The sequence below is a fragment of the Thermobia domestica genome, chromosome 6 (genome assembly GCF_964235325.1).
Source record: "Thermobia domestica chromosome 6, izTheDome1.hap1.1, whole genome shotgun sequence".
Classification (NCBI taxonomy): Eukaryota; Metazoa; Arthropoda; class Insecta; order Zygentoma; family Lepismatidae; genus Thermobia; species Thermobia domestica.
Window position 1 is genome coordinate 125,147,274 of NC_137459.1, and position 12,381 is coordinate 125,159,654.

The following is a 12,381-nucleotide window of genomic DNA, read 5'->3' on the forward strand; positions in this document are numbered from 1 at the left end:
CACTGCAAATACTTTGGCATCATTCCTTTTTAATGACGTCATTTTAAAATATGGGTTATTTTATGAACTCTGCCTAGACAGGGCAGCTGCTTTTACAAGCGCCATATTTAAGGAATTGTGCAATATTTGTGGTGTTACGTTGAAATTTGCAGAAGTGAAAGCACATTTTTCTCTTGGGCTCGCTGAAGTAACAATACGTAATTTGGAACAAAACTTGAAGCTCAACATTGACCCAGATAATTCAGGAAACTGGGTGGAGTTACTTCCCAAGATTACATTCAGCCATAATATTTCTATTAACACAAGTATGGGATACTTCAGTTTTGAATTACTCCATGGTTTCAAACCAAGGTTAATACATCAAGCTCTGTTTGACACACAGTGTCAATTTCAAGACAACGCAGTCAGGCTATCTCATCTTAATGATATTCGAGAGCAGGCTGCTGAAAAATTATTCAAAAGGTTCCAAACTTCTGCAAAATCATATGACAAGCGTCATAAACAAGTGCAATATCAGAAGGGAGATCTTGTTTGGATATATGTAGATAACATGAAACGGGGCCAGACACGTGCTTTCACTGGGAAATACATTGGACCAGGTGAGATACAGGGCAAGAATAACGAAAATAGTTACTTCGTTAAATTCACTACTGGCACAGGAAGACAGAAAATAGACTCCATTACGGTTGACCGTCTTAAGAAATATTACCCTCCGTCACCTCTGGACGAGTTAGGAGATCACGACCATCAACGGAAGAAGCCTCCCACCAGTGACGATATTGAAGCCAGAGACTCAGCCATTCAAGGAGAGAACGTACCCCCTGAAGAGAACTGTACAGCAGATGAAAAGGATCGAAATCAGCTGTCTCCACGGAATGATGAAGACGAAACAGGCTTACCAACATCTAGGTTTATTATTGAATTCACTGGAAGGAAAAGATGATCAAACTGACAATCACACGTGCCTAAATATCGTTAATGCCATTTCTATGCTCCATTTACCGGCGTGGGATGTCACAGCCAGACGTACGCTACATAATGCACCTAAAGTTCCTTCAAAATTTGGTTTGAACACTGAGATCAATTCTAAAGTAGCTTTGTACCATGGAAGCATTGTAGAACTCCAGGGTGATGCCATTGTAAACCCAAGCAACACAGATTTATTACCCATAGGGGGCGCCGACAATGCAATACACTTGGCAGCAGGGCCACAATTAACTCAAGAATGTGCACGCATTGGGAAATTAAAAGAAGGTTCGTGCATAATTACAGAAGGCTTCAATCTTCCAGCTAAACACGTAATACACACTTGTGGACCTAAAGGTGAAAATAGCAAATCATTACAGTCTTGTTACGAGAAAATCTTATTTAGTGTTTTAAACAATGATTTTCGTACAGTTGCATTGCCCACCATTTCAACAGGTGCATTTTTATATCCTAAAACACCAGCATGTCACATAGCTTTAAGTATTGTGAGAAATTTCTTGGAGGAAAATTTGGATTCCATAGATAAAATTATTTTTTGTGTTTACGATGTACAGAATAAACGAATCTACATTTGATGTATGAATATTTTCCTGTGGTATAAAAAAAGAAGTGAGCTTGAGCATATGAGTGAATAAGCTAATCTTATTATTACGATACGTTAGTAATGTATAGTGAAGTATTGATACTCTATTTTTGATAATTTTGAAACTACTTTTTAGTTTCTGTGAGATATTTTCATAGTCCTTTAATTTTGAGTATTATTTATTGTGTATGAGTAGTGGGTTGCATGACAAGTGTTCTTTGAATATGTTTCATATTCTTTCCTGGCCTTTTTGTTGGTCGTTTTTTTCACTATCAGTGAACCTTCAAGTAACATGGAAATAAATAAATAAATAAATAAAAATATATGTACATATTAGACGAAATAAGGGAAAGAAGCACTCAGATGTTTCTAGTGCTGTATATAGTAGATAATTTTAATATTGTTTTATTATTGCTCATAGCTCTTCACCATGAAGTTAAGAAGTAAACACAGGAATACTGGTTCAAATCTATATTTAATTGTGGAATTAGGCATGATTTCTATTCTAATGTGCCACTTTTCTCACTTTGTTGCAGGCAAAATATCTCATTCTGCTTTTTCTGACGATAACTGCTGTCACTACAGTAGCAACTTTAGAATTCAGTATTTCGTCTGGATTTTATTTTAAAAAGTTAAGTAATATGGTCACCTATCAACACCCAGTACCATTAACTTTCAATATTAGTTTTGTGTTCCCGGAAAAATTAAACTCTTCTACGTTGTATAAATTTTTACACTGCAATACACAACAGTATTATCACATGGATGTATGCAAAGCTTAAGGTATGCTTAAGCAATTACACGATCACATTTTGAAAAACGTTTTGCATATACCGAAACCTACGTTTCATAAGCCGGCACCTAAGAAATCTAAGAGAGCGTTATTGGGTTTTATTGGCAATCTTCTAGGATATTGTTGTGATGTAGCTGAATCATCAACTGTAGATGCTTTGCATCAAAAGGAAGAAAAGTTAGAAGAAACTGTATTGCAAGTTCAAAAGCAATTAATGAAAAATAACATATTTTTACAGAACTCATCTCAAGAACTCTCAAATTTTCAGGCTCAAATTCAAAACAACTTTCAGAGAATTAGAAATTTTTCCCAACACATTGTAGAACAAGAAAAAAGATTAGGCAAATCTCTTAACACGCTAGATTCTAAAGTGACGGCTGAATCGTATGCTTTTATCTCCGAATTTTATGAAATCACGGCACAATTTTTGAAATTTTTGGAAATTTATAAATATGATTTATTAGTAGAAAGCTGTAGAGATGGCAAACTCAATGCCAATACTATACCATATGATGTTCTTGATGCACAACTATTAGCTTTATTTATTTATTTATTGAAACAGAACACAACAGGCATTATACCCAATTACAGTGTTCATCTTTCATGAAATAATATATTTACAATTTCCCTTTTAAACCTTGTGAGGCAATCAGCGTAAATATCTATATTATTTGTCATTTTTAAGAGTCTGTTGTAGGTTGCACTCTTCCTCCATGTTGGCGACTTATTTAGGATATTAGTCCTTGCTTTTGCACAATAAAATAAGTTATAGTTTTCTGGGCGTGTTTTTCTACCTGGAACGTTTATTTGAAAGCTCGAAAGCAATTCGTTGCAGTCTAGCTTATTATTAAGTACCTTGTACAAAAATATCATGTCAGATAACGTTCTTCTTTGTTTGAGGTTAGAGTTTCAAAATTCCTATTCAATGAATTAGTGTTTTCAGTTCTTGGGAAAATGTTTGTTTCCTTATATACAAGATATCTAAGAAATTTGGACTGGATTTTTTCTATTTTTAGTGAGTTAATTTTTGTATCTGGGTTCCATACAAGCGTCGCGTATTCAAGTTTGGATCGAACGTAAGTTTGATATAATTTATGAAGTGTGGCAGGTTTATGAAACTCCCTACTAATTCTTAGAATAAACCCAAGATTTCTGTTCGCTTCATTTATTATGTTATCAATATGTGGTTCAAATGTAAATTTCGTATCATACATTACTCCAAAATCATTGACAGTACTTACAACGGGTAGTTGAGTCTCATTAATTGAATATTTAAATTGCACTGTTTTTTTTACGTTTTGTAATACTCATGATTTTACATTTACTAATATTTACATTCAATAAATTACTTTGACACCATTGCACCACTGAATTTAGGTCTTGTTGAAATTGATTACAGTCATTTATGGAATTTATACATCTAAAAAGTTTGAGATCATCGGCATACAACAGTTTGTGGGAATACGTTATACATCTAGGAAGATCATTTATAAATATTACAAATAGTAGTTGACCCAAATTTGATCCTTGTGGAACACCAGATAGTTGCAAGTATTCGGTTGACTTGTATCCCTTATATACAACGAACTGCCTTCGGTCTCTCAAATACGACTCGAACAGCCCAATTAACTCTGCGGAGAAGTTAAATTGACGAAGTTTCTCTATTAGTACCTTGTGATTTACTCTATCAAATGCTTTCGCAAAATCGGTGTAGATAATATCTACTTGACCACCTTGTTCTTGCTACAAAATTGTTAAGAATACTGAGATTTGTGACTGTCGATCTACCCTGGACGAAGCCATGCTGGTATTCTGAAATTGATAGTTTTATATGATTTTCAATCCGTTTATAAAGAATAGATTCAAACACTTTCGCAAAAGTACTCAATATTGATACAGGCCTATAATTTTGAATATCTTTACCATTATTAGACTTAGGAATGGGACAGACTTTTGTTATTTTCCATTTACTGGGGAATTTACAAGTAGAAATAATTAGGTTGAATAAAATATAGAGTGGAAGTAGAAAGTGTTCTTCACATCCCTTTACTATATAATCTGGAATACCGTCAGGTCCTATCGTTCCTTTCCCCTTCAGTTTTCTTATTGCTTTTTTAATTTCAGTCATCTCAATTTTTAGAATCCTTAATTTGTCCAGTGTCTCATATGAGCTGTTACTATTACTACTGCTATCCATGATATCTTCGTTATTATAGACTGACTAAAAATATGTAGCAAATGAATTTGCAATCTCGTCATTACTAACTAATTCTTGGCTATTGCATGTCAGCGTGTTACAATTAAGGTGTTGGGTCTTAGTTTTAACAAAAGTCCAAAGCTGGGAAGGATCAGTTTGTAACGTGTTTTCTGTATTCGCAACAAAGTTACTATATTCTGTTCTAATTTCTTTTTTAAGTTCATTTCGTAACTTCTTAAATTCTAGTAAGTGATAAGCTATATTTCTGCTATTGTGCTTAATTGCCCTGTGGTGATGGGCTTTTGTTTTTATTTTCCTAATTATATTCTTAGTAAACCAAAACGGGTACTTTCTATTTACCTCTTTTTTGAGAGGAATGCACTTATCAAAAATATTACATATTATATTATAAAATGATTCTGTAGCCGCATCAACCTCAGAATAACAGCTAAGGAATGTCCAGTCAATATTTTGAAGTTCAGAATAGAGTTGTCTAAAATTAGCTTTTCTAAAATAATATATGTGCTGATATTACTTTTTTTGTTTATACCTAATAATTTGCTTAATTTTACTGTTATGGATAATGCTGGGTGGTACACATCCTCCTTAACTAAAGGAAATATGTCCCTAGTGACTGTTACGCTGTCTAAGTTCGAAAGTACTAAATCTAAAGTTTTTTCCAAGATTATTCCTAATATTATTAAAAGATGCTATATTGTACAGCGACATAAAATTATGTAAGCATTGTTATTTGGCTGAGGTATTCAGAAAATTAAAATCTGTGCCTGTGATTTCTGGTAAGTTAAAATCACCAAATAAGAGGATAGTACAACCTGGCTGACATTTTGACTCTATACCTTGAAAAACCTCTTCATACTGCTCTATCTTTGAATTAGGTACAAAATATACAATACAAACATATATGGTCATTTTATCAGTTGTAATCTTTGTTAATATACAATCTGTACTTATTTCAGAGCAGTCTATGGAATCTACTCTTATTAAATCTGGGTTCGTTTTAGTCATTGATAGAAACCTATTAGAAATTTATTACACTATTTCAACGCTGTCATGCTCTATAACAGAAAATTACATATATTTGCAACTGAAAATTCCTATTCTGGAAAAAGATTATAGCTTTGAATTTTTTTCTGTAAGAAGTATACCCTTCGCAATTAGAAACCAAACATGTGTAGTCAATTTGGAACCTGTCTTTGTAGCTGTTCAAAACTGAAAGACTATAATTCCCATAACATGATCTGATATGCTTGGTTGCCAGTTTCGAACTGCTCGATTATGTAAAATTCCCAACCACGTTATTACAAATTCTCGTCAAACAGAATGTATTACGCATGGATATAAAGGACAAACTGTAAAGGATATTACTTCTACTTACGATTTTCGATGTGAATCAGTCACAACAGTTCAAATAATGGAATTAGATGACCACCAATACTTATTAACGCACCCTCCAAAATTTGTTACCCTATGGAATAATAGTATCCCAACCAACCTCTCATTACCTGATCACTTGAATTTTGGCGCTGTACAAGTAACTCTACCGTGTAACATCAAATTGGAAGTCACTCAACATCTTTTTGTAAAAATAAATTTTCCCTGTTTCGATAATGATTTATCAAAACCTAAACTTCTACATTTATTTCCGGCAATGATTGTAAACGATGATTTATTTCTCGTTGGACAAAAATTCAAACCCAATGTTTTCTTTAATGTCAATACATTAGTGAATGATTTATGGATTTCATCTGTTAGCCACATGAATGTAACACCCTTTTCATTGGTTGAAACATCACTTGAACGTCCTATCTTTGAACATGAATGGTTTGTTCCCGGAATCATTTTTCTTTGGCAATTAATACTCACCATTTACGTAATTTACGTTCTCAAACAAAACAAAATGTTAGTTCTGCCATTTTGTTCCAAGCCTGTGAGAGCAATGGAATTATCTTCGGCGTTTCAAAGCTTTTTAGGAATTACTGACCTGCTCATCTTTATAACCCTAGTTCTCATGTTATTTGTGTTAATAAAAATCTTCCGATTACTACAAAAGAAACCATCATCTCTTCATCGTACTTTTCCAAGATTTTTGCCTGCTACTGCTAGAAACAACGCCTCGACAGAAACACGCGAGGACTTGCATCACTCCACGCTGGAACTTACTCCGAGAAATATCTCAGCATCGTATTTAAACAATTACACCCCGTATGTGTAACGTATTTTAGCTCGTGGTATCCCAGTCATTTAACTAATCTGGAATAGTGCTACTCTTCATATACCGTTACCGAGTAGTCCGCGGTATATCGGACTTTTCAGGGACTTAGTAGAAGCATTTATAAGTTACAAAAAGTAACATTTTCGTCATTGCATCTGGCAACATCTGTGAAATAATTAACGAAAAACAATGCCTTTGGAGTTGGTCTTGCCCATTCCCTGTCCTGTTGATGTCCTTTCTTGTCTGAACTTGGCCTTAAATATTATCTTTCCTGTTGTCAAACACCTTAGTGTTTCTGAGAGCTATAGATTAAACAGTAATATCGGGCCAATTTGGACATATTCTTCACCCATGTCAGACGACAATGGCTTCTAAACTTCGACATGAACGGTGTTCTATTCATCAAATCGCCCCAGAAAACTCTGGATTTGACACCAATATCCGTCGTTTTATATATTTTCGTACTTCATCCTACCCTTCCTCCTTAAAACAGATTTAAGGAGCTGGGTCATTTTTTTCTTGTAATAGAAAGCTCATAAACCTAACTTTACGGGAAGAGATTTTGCCTGAGATACTCAATAGTAAATTTCCTACTTCCCCAATTCCTTCTCGAGTGCAAAATCCAAAAGACAGCTTCATACTGGATTTGATCTGGTAAACATCTATCCAGTACAAGTTTAAGGCTCTGACTTACTCTTTCCCTTGTGGCAATCTGATGACTAACACACACACTCAATATCACATTAGTATCAAAAACTGGTTGTAAACAGCCAACATTCACCTACTTAATTCAAAAACTGAACTAGAAGAGAAGAGGAAGAATAAGAAGAAGAAGAATGTCAAAGATTTTCCCCAGAGTCATTCCATTGCCCATATTTTTACAATCGGCTATAAGGACTTTCTATTAAAAATAAATAAACATGTGTTTCATTATTATTATTTTTAAATATTTCCTCTAGATAGGAAGAATAAAAGCGGGAAAGGAAAACATCCCTCCAGTCGCACTTCCAAACATTTCTTTAGTGGAACTTTTCGTCACAAATCCTATGCATTGTTACAATTCCCAGGTTCAAGATTAAGCGGTTTGGTCTTGGTGCTGATCAGTCACTCACTCATTCAGAATTTCGTTATATGTACAGACTGTTCCATAATTCGTGTAATATTCTAGAGTACTGGAAGAAGATGAAGTTTTCACATTATTAATGTGAATTTTGACACAATCAGACACTAAAATGTCTGAATATCTAGTGTAAAATTTCAGACACTATTAATGTCTGAATTTTTTGATTTCAAAATAAATAAGAGAAAATCACTGTTTAACTGATCTTTTGGGGGGGTAAACATAAGAGTTCATTTTACTTATGGGACATTCAATATTATATTATCGAAGCAGTTTTCTAGAATATTTTTTTTTCTGAAGATTTTGGAGCAAGTGAGTATTACTTGTTTCAAAATGCAATAACACTCATCCACAATGCTAGTTCAGTCGTTCCAAACATTATTTTGGGTAAGGTACCCGTCTTACGGGGTAAAGAGCGTGGGTGGAGTGTTACCTAAATCCAAAAGTTTATTTTGGGAACGCAGGTAAGCGCCAGATTAATCTCAAATGTCACAGAATTAACATTCCGATGCTCTTTGCATGTACTAGTGACTAATGTTGGGCTACAGCTCATTTCCTAAAGTTACATTAAAAATTGACTATAAATATATTTAACAGAGACATATCGGAAGAAGCTATTTGTTTCGTTTAATTAATGTGAAATTTGGCGTTATTATAATAGCAATATATGGACTTTGAAATCTGGAATGCTAGTTTTGTAACTCACTGCCTTAGTGGGGCACAGGGAGCATAGCATAAGCATTTGGATCTTGATAAAGATTCCAATTTTATTCTAGAAATGCCAGTGAGCGTCAGATTAAACATAAATGTCTCACTGTTAATATTCGGATGCTACTTATATGTGCCAGTGGTTGATATGAGGCTACAGGCACTCAAAATCGCAAAAGAAATCGCCATACATATCCGTAGCACGGACATACCGGAAGAAGGTATATTTTTGATCAATTAATGTGAAATTCGGCGTTATTGTAGTAAAAAGGTATGATCATTTCTAAATATGGAATGTTATTTTGGTAAAGCACCGCCTTACGGGAACAAAAGGGGCGGAGAGTATGATAGTGGATTTTCATAAAAATTCCAAATTTTACTCTGGAAATGCCAGTGAGCATCAGCTTAATGAAAAATTTCAGAGAATTAATATTCCGATGCTCCTTGCATGTGCCAGTGACTTGTGTGAGGCTACAGCTCCCTTCCTAAAATCACATACAATTCACGATAAATATCCTTAGCAGGGACATACCTAAGAAAGTTTTTTTTTTTTTTTAATCAAGTAATGTGAAATTTAGGGCCATCGTAGTAAGAAGGTGTGAGGTTTTAAAATATGGACGGCTTAAGCGTGGAAAATAAAACTCAAAGATTTTATTTCGTTTTTTTTTTTTTAATATGGAATGTTATTTTGGAAACGTACTACCTTAGGGGGATACAGGCGGCAAAACATAAATTGATGGACAGTGACTGTCTAAATGTTGAAATACAATGAGGATGTGTTGCCCAAAAGATTGCATTTCTATTTCCATAATGACTGATTACCATGGGAGAATTTTTCGTAGTTACGGTACGGGTAGGGCATGAAGAGGCTTTGGACCCGCCCCAATTTTCTGCGAATAATAAGAAATCCCCTTATGTTGCATTGTAGAGAATTATATACGAAAATGCTCTAAAACCGATTATTTTTATATTATCAATTTTTAAACAATTTCTCTTTGGTAACCTCCGCAACTCAAAACTCAACTGACGGGTATTTGAGACCCCCGAAAGGTTGTTATCCGACTATTAGAAAGATGAAAAATACGTTTTAATGAAAGTATGTAGGCTCCATCAGTTTATTCTTCTTGACAAACCATATAAAACGAACACTTAAGCAAAATAACAGATTTTTTATTGCATAAACTATATATTTTTTCTTGTAAATACCGGACTCAGTTATGTATTTATTTACAATTGTAGACACAAAAGAAGTCCGAGCGAACTCGCAACAATACTTCCCGATTTTAGTTTAAACGAATCGAATCAATATAGCGCCTTTCGTTTGTTTGGATTGGGCCCATGACTGACAAGCAAATGGTACGATATCAGGACTCGAGTTATATATCTTTAAAGAGCATCTAATAGTTAATTACAAACTTATTAGATACAATCCACCAATAGGGAAAAAGTGATGGGACTTCAAAGGTAACATTGGGACCTATTGCAAACACAAGAAAGAAAGCCGCCTCTGCTATGTATTAGGGAAGGTAGATAGCGATTCAAATGGTGTGTTCAAACCATACAGTTATTGTGGAGAATAGAAAGGATTGAATGCACATAAGATGCACACATTGAATGAAGGAAGGACATATGTGCACATCTTACAATGGCCATCAACTCGGACTGATAACACAATCCAGTGGTAAGGGAGTCGAAGCGGTACTGAATTAGTTCGATATCCAGGTATCCTGCCTTGTAGAAAGCAAATGGAACCATGTTCCGGAACAGGGAAGCACAGAACTGATAGAGTGTAAACAATTGGAGATTCAGGAACTTGTCATGGTACCAGATGTTCGTGTCCTGGGATTGTATCAGTGACGAATTTGACAAAGTTCTCGTAAGGACGGAAGAAGTCCTGGGGCTGCACTAGTCCTGTGCATCCAGCCGGGACCAGTTTGTTTCTTCGTGAATGTGACATTCGAAGGAACAAATTTGTCGGAAAGCTCGTTGTCTTTGTTCTTTGCTGTAAGATGTGCACAATGTAGAAACTGTTTTTGTTTTAGTCATTCGATCCTTTGTACTCTCCACATCAACTGTGTGTCTTAAATATATCATTTGAATCGATATTTCACTTTTCCAAATACACAGGAGAGGCGGGGAAAACGCTTTCTTTCTTGTATCTGCCATAGGCCCAATGCTACCTTTGAATTTCCATCACTTTTTCCCTATTGGCGGACTGCACCTAATAACTTGGTAATTAACTAACTGTTTGATGCTCTTTAAGGATATATAACTCTTAATGGAGCAACTCGAGTCCTGATATCGTACACTTTGCTTGTGAGTCCTTTCTGTCATATGACCCTTATCTGCAACCAACACAACCAGTTCGAGTTCTTGCGTATTAGCAAGGGGTGAACTACTTTGTAGACACCTCATTTTTAAAACAAAAGATCGGAAAATATATAACAAAAATGTTGGTATTGCCAACCAAGAAATCATTTCTACATAAGAAACATAGTCTTTAATGTGAAAAACAATTCGTCAATTACTATGTATAAAAATGGATTTATTAAAGGTATATTAGCATCCATTTTACAGTAACGCAATGTCTTGATCACTGAAAAACAAGACGCGGTATGTCTTCATCACTCAGAAACCAGAGGCGGTATGGCATACCACCGCATACCGCCTCACTTCAACCACTCCAAATGTTATTCTGGAAATGCTAGTGAGCGTCAGATTAATGACGAATGTCAGAGAATTAGTATTCCGATGATCCTTGCATGTCCCAGTGACTGATATGGGGCTACAGCTCCCTTCCAAAAATCACATAAAATTCAGGACATAAATCATTAGCACGGGAACATGGGTAGAAGATAATTATGTCTTATAATTATTTTGTCATTATTGCAGAAAAATGTTTTGATTTTTTAAAATCCTGAAAGTGTTGGAAATTAATATCTTCTTTCAGTTTAACAGATTAGGCATATAATTTTGTTGTTATGGCGTTACTGGAATATAATCATCTTCAGTGGCCATATGTACACTTTAGACAATTCTCTGTTTCAAGTCATCTACATTGTTACATGATATTTGATAGAATATTTGTTTTAGGTATCCCCATAAGAAAAATCGCATGGTGTAATATCTGGACTTCTTGGTGTCCATTCAACACTTGACGCCATAGAAAGAAGTCGTTCCCAAAATTCTCTCTCAAAAGATTTATAGTCCTACTAGAGCTATGCGGTAGTGCTCTTTCTTGCATGGGAACCATAATTGATAACTTTGACTTAAATTTAAATTATCCAAATTTGACCTAAATTTGAATGGCAGACCGAGAGATGGGGGGGGGGGCAACCTTGAAAACTAAATTCCGAGAAATGGAAGGATAAAGTGTAGGACAAATAACAGCAAATATTCCCCTCTGAAGATGGTTTTCTATTTCTGCATACCACTCTACAGATATCTGTGCAACTTTTAACCTGTAATACATGATGCAAAAGGTGTTGTATTAAGAGTAATAAACGAATATTACTAATGTAAAGGAAATATTTGCAATGATGATATCTCAGAGTTAGGTTAATACTCACTAAATGTAATAGCTTAGGTTAGATATCTAAACTAATAGGTTAGGTTAGGTTAGGTTAGATTAGATTTCTAACCTAGCCTAACTTAACCTATTTTGTAATTACTTGTCCGAAAGTAATGTGCTTTAAATCTGTAACAGTTTCCCAGCATTATATGATAGTTCGTCGAACTCCCCTTCCCCCATCCTCATGTA

At 34.8% G+C, this 12,381-nt stretch overlaps 1 pseudogene; it reads left to right on the forward strand.

Annotated features, from left to right (window-relative positions):
* The first annotated feature begins 989 nt into the window (after window positions 1-989).
* On the forward strand, window positions 990-1,562 carry LOC145687298 (ADP-ribose glycohydrolase MACROD2 pseudogene; annotated as a pseudogene).
* Window positions 1,563-12,381: the final 10,819 nt, after the last annotated feature.